The 22,939-nt window shown below is 38.0% G+C and overlaps 1 protein-coding gene across 1 annotated transcript in view; it reads left to right on the top strand.

Moving 5' to 3' along the window:
• The first annotated feature begins 4,713 nt into the window (after window positions 1-4,713).
• Window positions 4,714-22,939, top strand: part of LOC134224552 (uncharacterized protein DDB_G0290587-like) — a 115,296-nt gene continuing 97,070 nt past the window's right edge. The window contains 3 exon segments of the mRNA XM_062703940.1: window positions 4,714-4,962; window positions 5,992-6,535; window positions 21,915-22,094. The gene's annotated coding sequence lies outside the window, so the exon portion shown is untranslated.

Here is a 22,939-nt window from a genome sequence, read left to right as displayed (position 1 = left end):
GAGCAGTAGCGTACGTACATCGTTTTGTGAATAATTGTCGGCGAACCAGCGAGAAACCAGAATTATTATTCCTTAGTCAGGACGAACTGAGAAACGCAAAAAACTCAATTATACGGATAGTGCAGTGGCAGGAATTTCCCGAAGAGATGTCATTGCTCTCGAGAGGACATAATGAGTTGCCCAAAAGGAGCAGCTTGTATCAGTCAACGCCGATGATAGATGAACACGGAGTGCTGCGGATCGATGGGAGAATCGGAGCTGCACCGCATGCAGCGTTTGATACCAAGTTCCCGATGATTCTTCCAAGAAAGCATCCAGTAACAAAACTGGTGGTACACGACTTCCATCGAGCTTGTCGACATGGAAACTCAGAAACGGTGGTGAACGAAATTCGGCAATCATACTACATTCCCCGATTAAGGACGGTGGTCAAGCAAGTTTCGGCTGCTTGTCAGTGGTGCAAAGTAACGAAAGCGTATCCGAAGGTTCCTCGAATGGCCCCACTGCCTGTGGCCCGATTGTCATCATTTAGTCGACCGTTTACCTACACTGGCATAGACTTCTTTGGGCCGCTGCTAGTAAAAGTGGGAAGGAGTGCTGCTAAACGCTGGATTTGCTTATTCACTTGCCTCACTACTCGGGCCGTCCATGCACAGAAAGAAAAACCATTATTAAAATTAAAAAAACCATTGGTAAATTCAAAAAGTTGCGTTGGTTCTTTTTCGTAGAGCGTTCGATATGTTTAAAATAAAAGTACGCCAACTTTTGTAATCAGCATGATTCAAAAGTCGCATGCCGCTCTGAAATTAAAAGTTTGAACATTCAAAACTAAATTGTACAACTGTCAAATAAAAATGTTCGCACTGTAAAAAATAGGGCGAAATATTTTCATTCAGGAACGAAATTTTTCATTCGTTATTAAAAAAAATCCCATTCCCCTTCGTACTCTTCAATCATCTTTCCATTATAAATTTAAATAATCAAATCGCAATGATATTTTTATTTTTATTTCATGATTTCAATCAGTTTTTATAGATGGTGTAGGTTGCAGCATTTCAACACGGTGGCCACTGTATTGCCTCAGAACAAGATCCGGTCCCTGGCTGGGGTCAGGTTGCGAATCGAAGCCGTCTGGGAGCATAGCGCCATAAATTCACTGTCCTGTAATTGAAAAGAAAATCTTGCATTAATATCTTTAGCCATCATTATTAGCATGATGCTCGCGCCATTGAAGCACCGGAGCAGGGCGCAGTTTTGATTAGGAAAACTTGTAAGCTACAGTATCAACACTTTTTATATTTTAGTCAAAATAATATAACTTACCTCCGACAACTGATTTGCACTGCACGAACTCGAGGCATTAAAATTCAAAAACAACCGAATACCTAAAACTTCACGCATAAGCTTTAAAAGCAACAGTTTTGTTAAGGTATCCGCACTCACAAAAAACTCCGCATTATATTCATGAGTTTACACATGGATTTTTGCAATGGGGTTAGCGAAATGGATTCCATAGTTTCGACACATATATTCCATGCGCCCACATGCATTGCATGAGTGTTCACACATGCTATCCATGTGGGTCATAGTATTCATGTGTGAATTTATATGCAAATAAGTATGTGCCGACACATGATATGCATATTTCAAAATACATGGATTTTTGCCATAAAGTATGTGTCGATTTTCCTGAGTGCGCTGTGAGTTATGTGACCGTTTGAACTGGTGAGGGGAGAGGTGTTGACAGCTCGACGGTAAGGTTGAGAGGCACTTTGAGAATGTTTATCATATGAATGGACAAAAAAAATTTTTTAAGGTGTTTAAGTATAATTATATTTATGTACTGTATAAATATTATTTGAAAAAGTTGTACGTGCGTTACTTTTAATATTCATGTGTAAACAGGCTAGTTATACCAATAAGGACAAGCATTCAAGTGATGTTTTAAATAAGTTATTTATTTTTTACCATCTAATATGCTATAGTGCCGATGCGTAACGGAAACAATTTTATCCTCATTTTTCATTCTTTTTGTTTTCTTTTTGCTTAGTTTATCGTTGAGTTATTTGACAGTTCTACTATTTTAAGGTTGAATGGAAGAACTTTTAGTTTTACAATAGAAACATGAAAAAAAAACTTTCAAACGAAAAAAATCACTTTGATTTCGACCAAATAAATTTTCATTTTTAGGAAAACAGAGCTCTTTTCAAATGGAAAGTACAGAACATTCTTTAAAACCATGTTTGTTTTTTGTGTGTGTGGAGGTTGCTTATAGTCTATCTACACCGTCGTGCATCAAGTGTATTCGCCGTTTCGTCTGTCGCCGAGGAGCGCCGGCAGAAATCTATACCGATAACGGCACCAACTTTCAAGGTGCGAAACGTTTGTTACAGGAAGAACTGGAAAACGAACTGGCCGCGACATTCACCAACGAAGCTACAAGATGGAATTTCATTCCTCCAGCAGCACCTCACATGGGTGGCGCATGGGAAAGGATGGTGCGGTCCATTAAAGCGGCTATGGAAGCTGCATATAACAACGATAGGAAATTGGATGATGAAGGATTGGAGACATTAGTTGTCGAGTCTGAGAGTATTGTCAACAGCCGACCACTCACATACTTACCCATTGATGCTGCTGAAAGTGAAGCCCTTACGCCGAATCACTTCCTTCTTGGTAGCTCTACAGGAGTTCGTCAGCCGGCTGTTACGTTCATTGATCCTGCTTTGGCGGTGAAGAATTCCTGGTATCAAATACAACATCAACTGGACACGTTTTGGAAACGTTGGGTACGGGAATACCTCCCTATACTCACTAAGCGAACGAAGTGGTTCGGAGAAGCAAATCCCCTTACTGTTGGCGATTTAGTCCTAATAATTGACGGCACCCGACGGAACGGCTGGCTGCGCGGACGAGTCAAAGAGGTCATGACTGCAGAAGATGGTCGAGTTCGGCAAGCTATTGTACAGACTGCTAGGGGGTTGTGGCGTAGACCGGTGTCAAAGTTAGTCGTGTTGGAGGTTGAGCCGGATAGTAAAACTGGGACCGGTGGCCAGTGTTACGGGGGGGAGGATGTTGCTGCCAGCACGGTTGAGCAGGGTGACCCCGGCCTAACTGTGTAAACGCAGCCCAACAGGCTGGAACGTCATACGTTGACGTCTTCGAAGATGACGTGGGATGTCATCGGCATTATAGGCATTATTTCCCGTTCTAAAGATGTGCATGGAGTTGAATTGTTGGTTTAGGAGCAAAATTCTTTTCATTTAAAATAAATAATTCTTACTCCTTTCATTTAAAATAGATCTAAAGTTGAATTACAGTAGCGAGCAATATTGTGCAACTTAATACTAGATTTATCACAACTTGAATCACAGTGAGTTACCTTAAATGACTAGACTAGAATTTCTTAAACATAACCTAAATCTAATATCACAGATAATCGTAGCAAGATAAGCAGAGTCTACTTGAATTTAATTGTACGACCTGTTACCGAAATTTGTAAGTAGAATGTTTTCTCCACATTGTTACTTTACTTGATACTTCAATAAATTTCAGCTTTAAGCTATTTCGCACCAATCGAGAGTTTGCGTCAGCTAAAAAGATTTCGGAAGAAAACCGCCTTTTTGTTCTCGGAACACCACCCTTTAATGGTTTTGCTCTTCATTATTTATGACCTGGGTGCTGCGGATAGAGCTGCTTTTCTGCTTTCAAGCGAGTAGCGGGATATTTTGAAATCAATCCTATAAGCAGAATTATTTTGCAGTTCTTCGGCTGTCAAACATTTCCCGCTCTTCGAATTTCTCTTTCCATGCTGCATGAAGGTGCACAAATGCGCGAGACTCTACAATGAGGAAAATGGACGTATGATTTTCAATCAAACGCCTTATGAAAATTTGCCACAAGGAATCGGTATGAATTTCAATATGTTACCTTATGAATGATGATTTTCATTTGAAAAAAAGTGAAGTGCGGCAGACGGGGTTCGAACCATGGACGTCGGGGTCGGGAGGCCGGTATGTAGACCACACGCCTATCGACGCTTGATTACTCGGGAAGGTAACTGCGTATAAGAAGCACTGTTGGTGGAATAATCAGTCGAAGATTCATAAGGCGCCAGTTATGAATTTCGATAGTCCCGTTCGCTGAGTGTACATGACTTTACGATGGTTAAAATACATTCCTGCTCCAATCAGCTGCTGAATCTCGTGAAATCTCGTAACGAGTGCTTTTTAGTTGCATTCCTACTAATTATCCACTCGAAATATAATGTGAATATATCTGTTACAAAGAATGCAAAACTCAAACTAACTTTATTTTTATTTTTTCCCCAAATAATAATAATACTTCTCAATATAAGATCTAAAACGAACATAACCACAATCATCAATGTTTGGCTCCGGCACAATAGAAAATTTTGGCTTCAGTTTGACAACCAAATCGATTCTATCCGCATCACCCAGTTTATGACAACAAATGGAAGAGGGAGGGAGATGCACTTGGAGATGCACGCGAAAAAAAAGTACCTAAAATTAGGTACTTTTTTCTAACCGTGTAGATTTTTGCAATGCATATTTCCACTGTCCTAGCCCCACTGAAAGGAGTTTTCCCAACTTTTGCTTGTTTTTGTTTTGATGCCGCAATTCGCATTTTCCGCTTTCTGCGATGAGCTTTCTGATGGATGGCGAGTTGTTTTTTTTTGCTTCCGCGTTTGTACCGTTGTTCGCTCACAAAACCCATCTCGCCAACGCGAAGAAAGCAGCGCTGTCAAAAATCGTTCGGGAGTTCGGTTCAGTTGTTGGGGAAGTGAAAAATTTACAGAGTGAGTTTTTCCTCGGATCGGATGTGTGCAATGGTTAGACTCGCGGCGGATATCGAAAATTTCCTGCAGTGATTTCTGGCGTTTTCAGGGCCTGCTCGAGAACCTTCTGTTGGTCGGTGCAAGTGGAAGTGGTTCCAAAATAAGTGAGTGTTCATCGACGTGCAAAATACATGGCCGATTTTCTTCGATGAAGGTTGTCCCCGAAAATGTGAACGCGGCGAAGGCCAAAATCTAACGGGGTTCTTTCCGCTGAGAGACCTACTTTTCAGTTTTTGCTCACAACTGGTTTCATTGTGGATATACAAATGAACAGTGTTTCGATCATTCCGGTGATTTTCGGAAGGGATTCGTGCCAGGGATAAGCCATTGTGATCATTTTTCACCAGTGTGTGGCGATTTTCACGATCTATGGAGTAGGCAGCGGGCATTCGGACGAAACTTTTTTTTGTCCGGACGTTCGCGTGTACAAGAGGGATTGTGGAGTAGTGGCGCCTGTTGAAGGCGGAAGCGTATGTAGCGCTGAGTCGTTGGTGGTAAATGAGACATGAACAAAATCCATAAAATTAAATGTTGTTGGTGGGGCTCACTAAGGCAGTAACAACAGCAAAACCAGTGAAATAATATTAGAAAGATTGAGAGCAAGTGTAGAGGAGAGAAGCCTTGATAAATATATTTGGCTTCTTAATATTTGTTCCGGCAGTATTAGGGAATTTTGTGTCTTAAATTAAACGTCGTGGAAGTTCTCGTATATGGTCTTGTTTGACCTTACTATTTCGTTTTCTTCATGGTGTTCAATTCCAGGTACCCTGCAAACTTAAATCCCAATACCTACATATTTTCACAAGAAAGTACGAAGTAGAAACAACGCTGCACACAATGGATTGTTTCTGAAGCGAGGAACTAATGACCTTCAAGTCACTGGAACCAATTCTGAAATTCAATAGGAATAATGTTGTACTCATCTTTTCTTTGTATTAATCAATTGAAAAGTTTGCTTTACATTTCACTTTCGGTATCTCGTAACATAATTCGACACGATGAAACCTTACGGCTGGGATCAAAATATGCATAAATCGAATAGCGAAAATAAACGGAATGCCATTTTCTAGTCTATTCCACGAACATTGTCCAATGCAGAATAATTATAATTATTGTAGTCTGTTTCTATGGAGCTGCTGCCTGGAGCTTGATTAATTAATACAGCGAACTTTCGACAAATCTTTGAACACATAAGTTAATCCCACCACACCATCACTAAAACTCTGAAGAAGTTTACATTGGAAAAGCAAAAACGAAAAACCAGCGGGTGCTTCCGATGCCAAGAGGCCCCTTTATTTGGTAGTGAGAATTTCTGCTTCGTTGCCACTGATGGCAGTGTATTGAGTTGGTTGTAAACAAAAAATGTGATTATGAACTAATGGTGAAAAAGTGCGAGTTTCAAGTGAGAATAATTATTACCCATGTGGATTTACGAAAACTGAACCACTGAACCGTGGATTCATCATCTTTACCCGCTTCGAGTATCGAATATTCTACGGCTGAATCGCACCGTGGGGTAGCCAGTAACTGTGTCGGAGCGGGGTGCGGACCACACCAAACGGACGTCAAGCTGGATAATCCAATCGTAAACCGGTACCTCAGCGTGGCCGACGACGAGTTCGTGTGGGCGGTAAATCAGGACATTCGGGAGTTCATCGAGAAGTCGAACCAAAAAAGGTAAGCCGCGATTGCCATCCCCCCTTGGGTTAAATAGGCGAATGTTTGGAAAATGGGGCACATCGAGTGGGTTAGTGCGTAAACAAGAGAGCGGTAAAATGATGTGTAGCGCTATGTCAGTGTGGCGTAGAGAAGGTTTACTCATATGAATATGCGGTGATCAGCACAGCGATTGGTGATGCTTTATAGGGCGAATAAGAAAATATTAACAGCTGTAGAGTACATGGGGCATTCGCGATCTTGGAGTGTAGTTTCAAATAATGTAAATCTATTTAAATTGATTTATTTAGTCTACTTTAAAAAAAACTGCTGGGTGGATACCATAAGTATTGGAAATCATTTCACGAGCGCGCAATTCATTATAGACCTCAAATTGAAATAAGTAATAACGATGGTGGAAACTTTGAAGAAAGCTTTTTTTGCTACCGCGCTGAGTGCGATAGAAAGCGAAACGAATTTTGTAGGTTTAATCATATACCGATAATGCAACGCACGGTAGCAATGGCATAATAAATTCAGAGCTCGGTCTCAACTTTCGCCTTCTCTGTATCATCCGCTCGAACTCCGTTGACCTGAAAGGAAATTTGATCAAATTGAAGTTTTTGATTTCCAACAGAAATCTTTCCAGGCTGTGTTCATATTTTTGCAACAATTCGCTTTTATTTGATCAATGCGGTGTTGGTTATGCACGTGGTCGCTTCAATATTCTGTTCATTTTTGTTTTTAAAAACTATATTCTCCGGCAAGTCGACAAAATTTTCTATGGGATAATCGGGATTCGAACCTACTCGGGTATAAGAAATCAGCATAAGAGTTTAAAGTTTTACCATCAGTATGTATAACAAAATTAAATTTAAAAAATGTGTTGTTTGATATAGTTAGCAAATGAAATACCTGACCTAAACAGACCCCTCCAGCGTGGTCTGCATTGTACTTGCTTCTCTGCTTTTACCGCAGCAATGGAAGGCCCCAAAATTCGCTAATAAATCTTTGGATCGAAATGTCGCCCAATCAGTAAGCTTCCCTTTCAGCCCGCGATTTATAAGTCGTTCGACACCTTAATATAAGATTGTATATAGTTAGATCCGACAAATTTTTAAACATATTGCGTTTTTATGACAATTAGAAGGCAACTTTGCACAACCTATTCGAAACAAAGACACGCCTAATGAGTAATTCACACATAGACAATACAAATCAAATGTGCACTTGCAAAACTTTTCTCTAATTACGATTGCTAATCAATGCACAGTGGCAGGGTCCCCAAAGAAAGACGGACCAAATGTCTCAAAGTTCGCAGTTGATGGAAATCTATGTGCGTGGTAAAGTTAGTAAGCATTTGAATATTTTATAAAATATTGAATTTTGTTGGAAAAAAACATCGATATTAACGTAGATTGAGATCCTCTGAAAGAATCCAATTCAACGATCTTCCTGAGGATAAGCATATGTTAAACATTATGTCAGTGCAAATAAATAATTATAAAAATAGAATAATTATGCCCAACGAAAGTAAAGCCACAATCGTTTGAAAACGTTAACCGGTCACTGTGCAACACCTCGGTGTGGTGTGGTGGATGCGGGCGCCGATTATTATAACATCGTTAGAAATGCTTGGTTGGGTCTTCCTTGTTTTTGCAATGACTACCTTACCTACTGACTGCCAGTGTGACGCCGCCCGCTCAGTTCGATGGCGCCCGTTTGTCTATGCGATTTTATTGTAGTCAAGTGCCAAACCAAAATTAAAAGTGGTGTTATTGTTTGAAATTCAAATGAGACGAATCTCATAACGTACACCACTAATAGGCGCCGATGATTGTGGCGTGAAGCGCGTTTCGGCACAGCATAAACAGTAGGGGAAATTACGGCTTTGGCAGGTTTTGTTCTATTATTGTCAGGGTTTTTTTTTATGACTGATTATGCTCAAATTTGGCCTAAACATTCTTTGCATATCAAAGAATATTGTGGCCAAATCTCACAAAATTTGGTCTACAAAAACCCCCTGCCAATAATTGAACAAAACCTGCCAAAGCCGTCTTTTCCTCTATTACATTCATAAAAGGAAAGAATAAAATATGTTCTAGATGCGGTATATCAAACTTTTCTTTACTATTCCTTGCTAGGATAGGTGAAGTTGTAATGGCGTTGCAATACGAAGATAAATCAGAAAAATATGTTTCAAAAATTTTGGATAGGAATAATTTTGTTTTAATTTTCATAACAAATTATTAGAAAACGGTTGGCAGGATGGGTGTTTTAAAACGGTGTTATGAACAGGCAAATTTTTCACAGATGCGCCTCTTTTGATGTGATTATTTGTGTATAGATTTTGATTAATGAGATGTGGTTTTGTTATCAATAGTTTCATTCCAAAGAAATATTTAAATCAAATCTTCTTTAAATGTTGTTGTTTTATTAGGCTAGATGTACCAGTTGTGGCTATAGCACCAGTTGTCGCACTAGTGCTTTATATGCCAAATGGTCAATCAAATTACCGCAAACCAAGTTCATATCGATAAAGCATATTCATATGATACGATCAAAACTTTGATCTCCTCCAAAACAAGCAAAGCATAATTGTAAAAAATGGTTTTGCTTAATTTTTGACGTCCTTTGCACCAGTTGTCGCACTAGTGGTCCCTATTTGGCCAGTCCCATAAGAAAACAATGGGATTTGCCAAATAAGGAACCAAAATTAAGAATAGTGCCACAACTGGTGCATGCGTTCCTATTATGGATTAATCAATTTTGAGGATAATAACAAATTTTATTGTGGTTTTCACAGCTGTTCTAAGGAGCAGGAAGTAAAACCTTTCGCTTGATATATAAAGTCTACCTATATGCCTTTTACTTATTTAAAAAAAAATAGTTGTTCTTATGTATGGCGACAATTGGTACACCCACCCTACCAAATTACTTGCCGAATCAAAAATAGCTGCAATTAGTTATATAGCTGGGAAAGTGATTGAGATTAATCAATTTAATACATGTTTTTATATTTTTGAAAATATAATTAAGCAGTAACTAGATGTGTATTGTCTTAATCGTTGGAATGTTGTTCCTCAACTTATTTCGGCACGACTAGGAGACATTCCTAGCCGGGAGCATGAACTTGTTTCTTTTGAGCGGACCGCATATACATACAAAGATAGTGCTGTTGAGCCGGAGTTCGTGCTGCTAAAAACATTATACATAACTATTAGCTTCCAAGTGAGAAGTAAGACTTGATATCCCTCCGCAGACCGAATTTCGTGATTTGGTCACGATCCCACGATCGTCTCTGTTGGAATCTGTGGCACGCCATATGTCATCTTACGTTACACAACTAACCTTACTTGAATCAAATTACAATACTAACTGTATATCTATGATGTGTTTGAGGAACAGCATACATGCATTTTATATAATTGCGAGGAAACAACTAAATAACGTTTCTGAACAAATTGGCATCGAATCTTTGGATTTCTTAGATATAGTGTTCCTATAGACTTGTTCAAGTGTCGTTCTTTCTTATAGTGCATGTGATGAACTTATAGTAATTATAAAAAGATTAAAAAAAAAGTTTGGTGCTTTGCAGCAACTTCATATGTAGATCAAAAGTTTTCAACAAATCTCAACGCTCTGACCCCTGGGGCACTTCCTATGAAACGACAAGCAGCGGGAAAACACTTAGAGTACATATTTAATAAAGGTACGATGCTGGGTCATTAGAGCGAAGGCGGTTAGTCCCATAGGTCATTTGACCACACCCGTTAGGCCGAATGAGAAGTGAGAAGGGAGAAGTGAGAAGTGAGAAATGAGAAAAAAGGTTTAAAATGTTAGAAGTGAGTAGTAAGAAGTAAGAAGCGAGAAGTGTGAAGTGAGGAAGTGAGAAGTAAGAAGTGAGAAGTGAGCAGCAAGAAGTGAATAGTGAGAAGTGAGATGTGAGGGGTGACAAGTGAGGATTGAGAAGCGATATGTGAGAAGTGATAAGTGAGAAATGAGAAGTAATTTATGAGAAGTGAGAAGCAGAAGGGAGAAGTGAGGAGTGCGAAGTGAGAAGCGAGAAGAAGTAACTAGTGAGAAGGGAATAATGAGATAAACATGTGAGATGTGTGAAGGGAGAAGTGAGAAGTGACAAATGAGAAATTATATACGATAAGTGAGATTAAGATGAAAGAAGTGAGAAGCGAGAAGAGAGAAGGAAGGAAATATGAAGAGAAAAATGAGAAGTTTGAAGTAAGTAGTGTAAAGTGAGGAGAAAGAAGTGAATAGTGAGAAGTAAGAACTGAGAAATGAGAAACGATTGGTGTGAAAGGAGAGGCAAAAAATGAACAGTGAGAAGGAAGAAGTAAAAAGTGGATGAGGATGTGCGAAGTGAGAAGTGAAAAATGAGAAGTGAGAAATAAAAAGGGAGAAATGAGAAGTTGAAGATTGGCAACACTGTTTTGGTTGACACGAAATAACTTATTCTATTGTCCGTAATTATCACTTAATTAATCGTGTTTTATCTTAAGTTAATTCCTATTATTTGTAAATCTTAATTGTGATAACGTTCTACTTTCGTGCTGTTGTGTTTTTAAGGTGTTTTTTATTTAGAATAATTAAATTGAAATAAAAAAGCAATTTCGATCCTGCTAGTGCGCGTGCGTGTTCAGAAAGGGTCCATTGTTTGTGCTATTAATGAATAGGTCGTGTATCGACTTGCTGTTGCTGCTGTTGCTGATGTTGTTAATGCTGTGCTGTAGTTGAGATAAACCACTAGGTGAAAATATAATTGCATTGAGGTTTATTTTGTGAGTACACCTATAGATACACTGAAATCGTAGGTTCATGGTATAGTTTTTTTCGTGCTACTCCTTGCCGCCAAAACGGCTACCTGACAAACGATAAGCTATTGTTGAAACCAAAACGACAAACATTGTGGTCTCACTCCTGAGGTAAGAGCTAATATTTGTGATACCTGCTGCCGCCTAAACGGCTACTTGACGTACAAATTGCTTTGAACTTGGTTGAGTGGTTCAATCTGGTAGGTTAGAAAGCAAACTTTCCTTTCGCTATTTTGAGTAGCCGTGGGATCTAAATTCCATCCACAGATTTATACACAGCGGTTTTTTTTAATATACGCAAACATATAAAGACTGTTTTTTAATTCGTATCGCTTGGCAATTTTATTTATTTTGTTCATGGTTTTATTCTAGTACTACACTTAATTGACGCAGCCTAAATATAGTTGAGTTTGTTGCGGCTTATATATTTTGTATTAGTATGTGTTGCTCATTTTAGCTTGGAGTTTGTTTACGTTCTTTCTTCATTAATAAATTCTCGGGAACTTTTTCAAATCGGCGTATGTAACATTTTGATCAAGCTGAGAAAATGAGCTTGAAAGTTTTCAGATTTCATTTTTATTCCTATTTAGAAACTAATCATTTTTATTGCAATTGAATACACCTCAACGATACATTATGAAAAGGTTCATCGTCACTGACCTTGAAATCTGCACTGCATGTGAACATTTCAGTTATTTTGATAAAAATATATGTTACAACGTTCTGCAACAGATAAATCACATACGTCGTTTTGATACGTCAGTATGACCGAGGTCATGCTACTTTCGTCGAAATGTTACGCTACTCCGTACGCTGCATTGTTGATACGTCGAAATGTTGCGTCAAGTTGAAACGTTTCACGCACATGCGACAAAAAAATTGCAACAATTACAACACGACGTAACAACATTTGCTGCAGAAAAACAACGTAAAATGTTTTTCTTAACGAAAATCAGAATATTTAAGCGACATGCTTAATTTTGAAATCAGTGATGAAAAAGTACAAGCAGATGCACGTTTTAAACTATTTAGTTGTTCGAAAAACTTTTTAAAGTACATTTTCTGCTAAGCGGTGTATGTGCAATATTTTCAACAATGATGTTACACCGTTTTGCAAAATATTGATTTACATTTTTAAAAACACATTTTCATGTAGCTTTGAAGATATACACATTTTTAGATGAATTTGATGCCATATGCTGTTGAAAACGGGTTTGTTTACAATTTGCGACATACGTCGTTTTGAAAAAGTACCCGAGAATTGTATTCGTTGGCATCTAATAGATCTTTCATAATGGATAATGATGATGAGTCCTATTGTACGGTTTGCAAGAAAAAAGAGACGGATGAATCAAAGATTTTAACTTGTATGTACTGCTTCTCGAGTGTTCATTTTAAATGTAAAAATATTATCGGTAATGCGATTCGTCGTATGAGAGAAATAGACTTTTTTTGCTCATCAGATTGCTCGGCGACCTACCAAAGAATAGTCACTATGCAGAATACCAATCAATCACTATTGTCTTCCTTTGCTGTCGAAATAAAATCAATAATTTCTGCTTCTGTTGCTAAAGAAAGGCAATCGATAACAGATGAAGTTAAGCAGATTACCAGCACAATTGAAAAATCACAAATAGCTCTTTCAACTAAATTTGATGAGATCTTTACAGAGTTTAAGGATCTCAGACTAGAAGCTGACAAGCTGAAAAGTGAAATTGATCGCTTAAAAAGATCACATAGTCAATTGCAGGGGTCATTTAAAAAGTTAGAGTTAAATGTTGATAAGACTGACCGAGCAGCCTTAGAGAATAATGTTGTTGTATGGGGTATTCCTGCCACACCGGATCAAAATGTGTCTCAGGTAGTTCATCAGCTACTACATTGTATAGGTTCTAATGGAAACTGTGGGTTTGTATTAGCTGAGCGGATGTTTGTTGATAGTAAGTCTCCCAATTCGCTGACTCCTATCAGAATTGTTTTTCGTGATAAAGAGTCAAAAGCAGTAGTGCTAGACAAGAAAAAACAATTTGGGAAGTTATTGTCGTCTACGATTGATTCCGCATTTGTTGTTAACGGAAGACCAATGAATGTAACATTACGAGATGAACTGACTCCGCTATCACTGGAATTGCTCAAAGAGCTTAGAAAATGTCAAGAAATATTGAAAGTTAAGTATGTTTGGACAGGTAGAGGTGGCGTTATACTTGTGAAAAAGGATGACAATAGTAAACCAGATTTAGTAAAAAGCAGGGATGATCTCCACCGTGTTATAAGTGTGCTAATGAAAAGTTCATCTGTACCTAAACCTGCGAATGTTTCAAAACCGATTACGCATTAGATTTACAATAACAATGTATTGTTCCGCAATAAAGTTAAATAATAAAAATGGATTCCATACCGAAATTAATTTTAAATAATTACTTTGATAGTCTACATGATTTTAATACTAAATGCAAACTAGATGGTACTAAATGTTTGAATATTGTACAATGGAATGTTAGAGGTATAAATAATTTTGAAAAATTCGATGAAATAATATATTTTGTGAATGAGTGTAAATTTTATATCGATGTCATAGTTATTGGCGAAACGTGGTTGAAAAAAGAAGCAAGCAGAATTTATAATATTCCTGGTTACAAAGTATTTTACTCGTGTCGTGATAATTCTTCGGGTGGTTTAGTTGTGTTTGTTAGAAGTCCTTTAGAGAATAGACTTATAGAAAGTCGAACAATTGATGGTATGCACTACGTTCATTTGGAAGTTAAGTTCAAAGGAAATCTGTTTAATGTCATTGGTGTCTATCGTCCACCTTCGTTTGATTATAATTTATTTCAAAATACTTTAGAAGGCTGGTTATCAAACGCCACGCTATCTAAGCCAACTCTAGTTGTCGGTGATGTCAATGTTCCAGTCAATTTGCACAACAATAATATTGTAGTTAGATACAAAAAAATATTGGAATCATACGGCTATGTATGCACGAATAATGTTCCCACACGTCCAACCAGTAATAATGTACTAGACAACTTCGTTTGTCCGATTGACTTAGCTGCAAAATTAAAAAATCATACTGTATTCAATGACATTAGTGATCACATTCCTATTCTCTCCTCTTTCTTGGTAAACAATGAAGGGAGAAAGCAAAAATTAAAAATTACTATCGTTGATCATGCCAAGTTACACAATCAGTTTTCATTATTTTTTAATGGTTTTCAAGTAACTGATGATGTTGATACAACTCTTAACTCGATTGTTACAACGTATAGACAGCTTTTAACTGAGTGTACTAAGACTTTCACTAAAGTAGTAAGAATTCAAAATGAACATTGCCCGTGGATGACCTATAGCCTTTGGCGACTAGTACAAATAAAAAACAAATATCTTAATAAACTTAAAAGCAATCCTAACGATATTTGCGTAAAAGAGATGGTAAATCATATTGCAAAAAAAGTGAAAAATGTCAAAAAACGAAGTAAACGTAATTATTACGAGAATATACTCAAAACCTCAAATAACTCCAATATGTGGAAAAAATTGAATGAAATTTTTGGTCGGTCCAAAGCTTGTGAACAAATAAAGCTATGGAGCGACGGACAATTGTTAGACTCAAATGAGGAAATTGCAGAGGTGTTTAATATATTTTTCTCCAGCATTGGTAACGATTTAGCCGAACAGCTACCAAAAAAACAACTTTGATTATTTGAAAAACGTTAAAAGTGTTAGCAACTCTATTTTCTTGCGTCCCGCCAATGAAAGCGAAGTTAGCACGTTAATAAGCCAACTGGACGTTAATAAAAGTAGTGGACAAGATTGTCTCCCAGCCTACTTATTGAAAGCTTACATAACCCCTTTTTCCAACATTTTATGTAAAGTCTTCAACCAAATAATAACTACTGGTTCATATCCTAATATTCTGAAAATAGCTAAGGTATCCCCAGTTTTCAAATGTGGTGATGTCTTTGACCCTTCTAATTCTCGTCCCATCGCAACTTTATCAGTTATCAATAAGGTATTAGAAAAACTTCTAACTGGTCGTTTAGTGAACTTTTTTACTTTGAACAATGTGTTATATAAACACCAGTATGGCTTCCGGGAGGGATGTGGGACAGTTAATGCTATTACAGAGCTTATGGATGAACTAATAACTGAAATTGACCGGAAAAAGATAGTTGGGGGATTATTCATTGACCTGAAAAAAGCTTTTGACACTATTAACCAGGAAATACTTTTAAAGAAACTTGACAAATATGGAGTTAGAGGAGTGGCGAATGATTTGATAAGAAGCTATTTGACCGACCGAAAACAATTCGTAGTAGTAAATGGTGTTCGGAGCAGTCTTCGGTCTATTAATATAGGAGTCCCACAAGGAAGTAACATTGGACCATTGTTATTTTTAATTTTTATAAATGATCTGGAGAATTTAAAGCTACGTGGGACCCCAAAACTGTTTGCTGATGACACAGCGTTGTTTTACCCAAACACATGTGTTCATTCAGTTATTAGAGACATTGAGACGGACTTGGTCAGTCTTGTCAACTTTTTTAATGGTAATTGTCTCTCTTTAGACATAAAGAAAACAAAATATATGATTTTTCATTCATTTCGGAAAAAAATCCTCCAGCACACTGATCCTAGTGTTAATAACTTGCTGATTGAGAAAGTTGAGGCTTTCAAATACTTAGGATTACATATAGATTCATGTTTAACTTGGGATATCCATATAAAGTATGTATCAACCAAAATTTCTGCTTTATGCGGTCTTATGAAAAGAGTTCGTTCTTTTGTACCCAAGAAAGCATTGTTAAATTTTTACTATGCGTGTATTCATTCAATAATTCAATACCTTTTAATTGTTTGGGGTCATGCCGCTAAATCAAAGATAAAGAAGATACAAACACTTCAAAACAGATGCTTGAAAATAATATACAACCTGCCTCCACTGTTCCCCACTTTTTCTCTCTACAACGATTTAAACCACAAAGTAATCCCTGTTATAGGCTTGCGAGACTTGCAAGCAATAATTTTCATACATAATATCATACACAACCGAAATTTTCATTGCACTATTAGTTTACCAACAAGAAGAATTATCACTCAAAATACTAGGTATGCTAACGAACTACCGAGAAGTAGGTCATACACGAACTTAGGGCTAAGTCGTATTTCATGTCATGGTCCTCTGAAATACAATAGTGTTCCAAACGACTTGAAAGCCATCTCGAATTATATTATATTTAAATCTAAATTAAAACAACATATAAGAAGAAACGTAATCGAATTTATTCTTTAATTGTGTCAACTATTTGCTATGGTAGGTTTTTTTTTCTAGTTTTGCTGCTAGTTTTTCCTACGACTTGAATTATTTTTAGTTAATAAACTTACTGAAAGCCACGAACGTTATCATCCTTTCATTAATTTCATTTGTGTTTGCTAATTGCGTTTTGACATTAGTTTAATTTGTAGTAAGTGTCCACTACCAGAGAAGTCCCTAGGACTTCCTTGGTGTGGGGGTTAGCGGAGGGTAAAAAAAAAAGAAAACGGAAGCGAGAAGTGAAATGTGAGATTTGGGAAGTGTGAAGTAAGGAATGATATGCGAGTAGTGAGAAGTAAACGGTGAGCAGTGGAAAGTGATTTTTAAAAAGTGAAAAATGAGAAGTAAATAGTGAGATGTAGAATGTGAGAAATCAGAAGTGTGAAATGAGGAGTGAGAAATAATATGTAAGATGTGGATGTAAGAAGTGAGAAACAAGAAGGGAGAAGTGAGAAGGTAGAAATTAGAAATTAGAAGTGAGAAGTAAGAAGCTAGAAGTGAGAAGTAAGAAGCAAGAAGTGAGAAATAAAAAGTGGGAAATGAAAAAAGAAAAGTGTGAAACGGGAAGTCAGAAGTGGGAGGCGAGAAGTGAATAGTGAGAAGCGAGAAGTGAGAAGTAAGAAGCCAGAATTGAATGGAGAGAATTGAGTTGTGAGAAGTAAGATGTGAGAAATGAGGAGCGTGAAATGAAAAGTAGTAAGATGTGATAAGTGAAGGCAAGAAGGGTGAAGTTAGAAGATAGAAGTGGGGAGTGTGAAGTGAGAAGTAAGAAGCGAGAAGCGAGAAGTGGAAAATAAGAAGAGAAGAGAGAAATGAGATAAAGATGAGTTATGTGAAAAGTGAGAAACGAGAAATGATAAGTGAGAGCCGAGAAATAAGAAGCTATAAGTGAGAAGTGAGAAATTTAATACGAGAAGTGAGATGTAAGATATGAGAAGTGAGAAACGAGAAGTGATAAGTGAAAGCCGAGAAGTGAATGGAGAGAAGTGAGTTGTGAGAAGTGAGATATGAGAAGTGAGGAATGAGAAGCAAAAAGATCGAAGTTAGAAGGGAAAAGTGAGTTGTGTGATGTGAAAAATGAGAAGCAAAGAATTGAGAAGTGAGAATCGAGAAGTGAGAGGCGAGACGTGAATAGTGAGATGTAAAAAGTGAAAAAATTAGATAAAGATGGGAGATGTGAGAAGTGAGAAGTGTACCACGCGAATTTGACGTCACACGTTCCATTGCTTGGATTGCAATCGTGACGTCATACTCGTTTGGCTACACTAATTGAGAGTTCGTTTGGCTACACTCGTCTTTCCCTCAGCTCGTCTATAGAACCTACAGTGTCTATAATCTAAACTACTTTTTGATTTGGGTGCAATATTTAGACAACTACCCGGGATGCGGGTGGTCGTCGAGCAACTCGATAACATTATCGAGTTCGCAAAGTGGTGCACCACCATGCTGTTCGAGTCGTAAGACACCAAGACTGGTGAAATGATCTTTGCGCTGAAACGTAGAGCGCAAGCTAGCGGGACGACTGGCCCAATCCTAGCAGCACACATGCTTCACATATACATAGCTCATATGTGACCAGATTTAGACACAATCAAGTTGCTGCAACCATTTTTGTCTGACTTGTACTGCTCGGGAAGAGATCTTGGGTGCCGGCGCCGAGGTGAGGTCGTTGGGGACGGAAGTGACCTTCCAGTGCAAGCAACTGGACGAGGTCACGAACGCGGATGACGTCGTCTCTGCCGTCAGAGAGCAGTGCGGTACAAAGGTCGTCCATTTGGCACGCAGCTAGCCTACCCTAGGTCATGGAGCGAGGGATGTTGAAATCGGCTGGTCAGTAAGCCCAATAAGCAAACTTCAGCCACCTTCAGTGGACAGGTACTATTGGTGCTTAGAGTCGGGACATAAGTCCTACGACTTTAAGGGCCCAGACCGTAGCAACCTGTGTCGTCATTGTGGAAGGGCACAAGGCGCAGGAATGCGATAAGTCACCAAAGTGTCCATCTGCGCCAGCAAAAAGCAAGCATGTAATCACGTTATGGGTGGACCTCCGTGTCCCATCGGAGAAGAAAACAAGAAGCCATGCAAGCCAACACAGTTGAATATTAACCACTGTGCATCTGTCCAGCAACTGATGTCGCTCTCCTGTCCGACCCGTACAACGTCCCTGACTCGGGTCGTTATTTACGTGACTATTTTCACGCGCATCTCGGAATTTATTCCATGTACCACAAGGAGCAAGCAATATATTTGAAACAGGTCGACAGACCTTTGCTTACGCGTGTAGATCTAAAAGCCTTACTCAAGGATTTTTTTGGAAAGCCAAGAAGTTATGTTGTCTACACATTCTATTTTATGGCAGAGAAGTTGTGCTTTCTACACATTCTATTCTATGTACCACAATAAACATGCACCATATTTGAAATAGGTCGACAGACCTTTGGTTACGCTTGTAGATCAAAAGGCCTTACTCCAAGAATTTCTTGGATGGCCAAGAAGTTATTCTTCATACACATTCTATTCAATGTATAACAAAGAGCATGCACCATATTTGAAATAGGTCCACAGACCTTTGGTTACGCGTGTAGATCAAAAGGCCTTACTTCTGGAATTTCTTGGATGGCCAAGAAGTTATGCTTTGTACACATTATATTCTATGTAGCACAAGGAGCATGCACCATATTTGAAACAGGTCTATAGACTTTTGGTTACGCTTAAAAATAACGAAAGAACGAATTTTTATAAAAAGTGGTTTTTTACGCGGTTTTCGGGTTTTACGCGGTTTTTTTTACGCGGATTTTTTAAAAAGTTTTTTTTATGCGGTTTTTCAAAAAGGTTAGGAAACACGTGAAAACCAAAAAAAACGATTTTTAATGAAGTCGTTTTTTACGCGGAACGTTTCCCCGCGTAAAAACCGACTCCAGTGCATCTATCGCAATATTTTCAGAACTAACTATCTCATATGTTTTGTTTGTACATTGCCAACCAAGTATGATGAGTATTTAGTAGGGTATCCAATCATGGTTTGAACTAGTGAAAAGCGTATCATGATTTGAACCATTTTGAAATCACATATACCTAGTTTAAGTAGTAAAATGGAGCAATTTAAAAACGTCCTGAGTTCTAGCTACATTCCCACCACCTGTGGCACAATTTCAAAATGCTCATAATGGACGCATTTCATGACACAGGAGTGAGATCAATATATCAAAAGAAAGCCCCTTTATCGGCAATCGATTGACATGGTCGTACAATTGATAAACAGTTTTAAATAGTAAACATAGTAACATTTATACATGGTAAAAACTGATCATGGTTTGAACCAGAGTGTATGTAATTAAGAGTGGCGACATGTCCCGCATTTGACAGGTCTCCTGCTCGTTTGGAACACGATTTTGTATGGGAATGACAGATGAATTTTGTTCCAATTCTAACAGTGTCGTCACTCTTAATTACATACACTCTGGTTTGAACTAAGATGTATCGTGGTTTGAACTTGTAAATGCAGTCATGTTTTACTGCTGTTTCCTAGGAGTGCTGCATACGCCTAGTTGGAATATTTTATTTACATTTCAAATACGAAGAATCGCAATTTTTATATCGATAATTTAGACGATTTTCACACGTTTCGAGTTACTTTCTAATGCGAGAAGATGAGTAGTATAACAAATTTGTTTTTCTATAGGTTTCCTCAGCGTTTCATGCATGTAATTAGAGTTATATTTAGGAGCTGCTGCCAGTAGTACAACACACTTAAAATAAATCGCCGAATTCGGTAAAATTTTACCGAAATCTCAACAGCAGAACTGTTCGGTAAATAATTTAACTGATTTTCGGTGTTTTTGACAGTTAAGCAATGGAAAAAATTACAAAAAATCTGTAACATAAATTACCGAACAGTTCTGCTGTTGAGATTTCGGTAAAATTTACCGAATACGGTGAAATGAGTTAAGTGTGAAACCATGGTACGAATTTAGTTCAAACCATGAACGGTATTTTTTTTTCTGTTCGGGTGTGCCACTGCGACCAATTATTAGATCTATTGTAGCGTTACCCGTATCCTTAGTGTTTAAGTGCATGTCGAATTACTCCAGTGCTATTGAGAAGAAATGCAGTATCGGTTTCGATACAGTTGTTAACTAGTCTAGTAGTAAAAACCGATAGTAAAAGAAATAACCAATCAGAAACTGACGAATATCTCGGAATTATAAAGAAATTGACAAGATTAAAATGGGTGTTCATGTCCTTCAATAGCCATGTTTTTTGTGTGTCTTGTTGCAGAATAGATTAAAAATGACAACAAGTGGCGTCCCTCTCCTCATAACATTTGTTTAAAGAATGCTTAAGAGTATAATACGTGCCATTCAATAAGGGCTTGGGCATATCCGAAAAATAATGTTAATAACCTTCAAACTTAAGTTTTGTTCTCAGCAACATTTGCTAATGAAAATCAAGCCCATCTAGATAGACATAAAACTAATTTAAAAAACGTCCTTAGATCTAGCAAAACTAGAACTAAACTAAATGCGCGCCAAATCCGCTCGAAATTCTAAAATCGTGATGTAAATCCCCGCCAAATCCACGAAAATCGTGAAATCCACGTAGTCGTAACAACCTTGTGAATAGATTTTAAATGAGTGAAATGATGCGTTTTAGCATGAAAAAATCAGGCATGATGTATTCCTTCACAATTATCAACGACTTCGCTCGCGCTGGAGGGTTGATTAAGATTTTGAATGATTTTACCAACACTGGTAAGGTTATTGATTTTGGGTCCTTTCTCTTTCGGTAATTATGTAGAGATATTGTGCACTGCGCGGTTTTCACGGATTCCATATTGAAAAATCAAATTTCTATGAATTCGACTGGGTTTTTTTTTCAACTTGACGCGACACACGTGAATTCTGAGCAAATAAGTAATTATTGTATTGTATGTCTACTTTGCTTAGTTTGGACATGGAAATTAGAGTAGCTCTCAAATGGAGCGTAATTAACACAATATAGGAGAAGTGTACCGGTTTTAGCCACTTTAGTGCCCTTAGAGCCAGAAAACGCATAATTTTCAAAAATAAACGTTAAGTTTATACAGCATGGAAGCTTAAGCGATATATCTATTATTGGAACTAACCTAATGCCAAATTTATCACAGATTTCAAATTATTCCTCTTCCCAATAGGTACTACAACACACATTTCGAATGTATTTCAATGTTGCATATCATTGACCTAACATCAGTCGTATTTTTATCGTCTACCATTTGCAGTGTACTCATCTTCCCACCGGTGAACAACTATCGGCGCTTCCTGATCCACAAGGTGTGCGAAAGTCTCGCCACGAACCATGAGCTGGTAACATTTTCGATCGGCGTCGGTAGCGAACGGCGCACTGTGGTCTGCTATCGTCATCAGCTGCTGCGGGACGTCAAGGCGACTTCGACTAAAAGGTAAGAGACTCGTTTTTGCACGCGTGTTTTTCAGAAATACATACCAAGGATTATTGCCAGCTGTCAGCACCTGAATGTCTTTTTTGTATTTTGACGTCACTGTTAATGATTTTGTCATGGACTTATTCCGTGTATTTTTCTAAAAATAACAATTTTACATCAATATTTTACTTTGTTTGAAGGGAATATCTATAAAGTACGTCACGCAAAAATGGTCGATTTTCAACCCCCTCCCCCACTTCATCACACTTTTTGTATTAAATCTCGAAAAAAAATGTATGGATCGCCACGCTGCGCGGAACCCGTCTCCCCTTTGAAGCGTGACGTATTTTGTGGATAGCCCCAAAGTGATATTTTGATTCCCCACCCCATGCATCAATACTACGAATGACACAAACCTTTCAATTCTTATTTTCAAGAAAAAAAAAAGAATTCAAAATGTGCCATTGACATTTTTATATCTTTTTACTCACGGGTACACTAGCCCCTGGGTCACACCGCGCGAAGTTAGTGAACTAAAGTGGCAATTAGTAATCGCTGCTCGGCAATCTGGGTCAACATTTTTTTCCCTACCATATGCCGACCTTCGTTTCATTTTTGGTGTTATTGCTTTGGCCTACCGACCGAAGTTGCCGAATGAACGAGCTTGTCTGCTGCAGATGTCGTGCCAGGTACTACAATAACTACAACGACAGCAACAAGCAACCACCTGTGCTTCGTGCCGCAATATTGTTGATTCCGTACGCGTTCCTCTTGTGCGAACCAACGGAGACTCCATAGAGGCGACTTATTTCAGAGGGGAGGATTGCCCAATACGAGCCACATCTTAAGCTATTTTAATATAA

Source organism: Armigeres subalbatus, chromosome 3 (assembly GCF_024139115.2).
Source record: "Armigeres subalbatus isolate Guangzhou_Male chromosome 3, GZ_Asu_2, whole genome shotgun sequence".
Taxonomy (NCBI): domain Eukaryota; kingdom Metazoa; phylum Arthropoda; class Insecta; order Diptera; family Culicidae; genus Armigeres; species Armigeres subalbatus.
The sequence above is the reverse complement of the archived record's forward strand: the minus strand, read 5'-3'. Positions and strand labels throughout refer to the sequence as shown.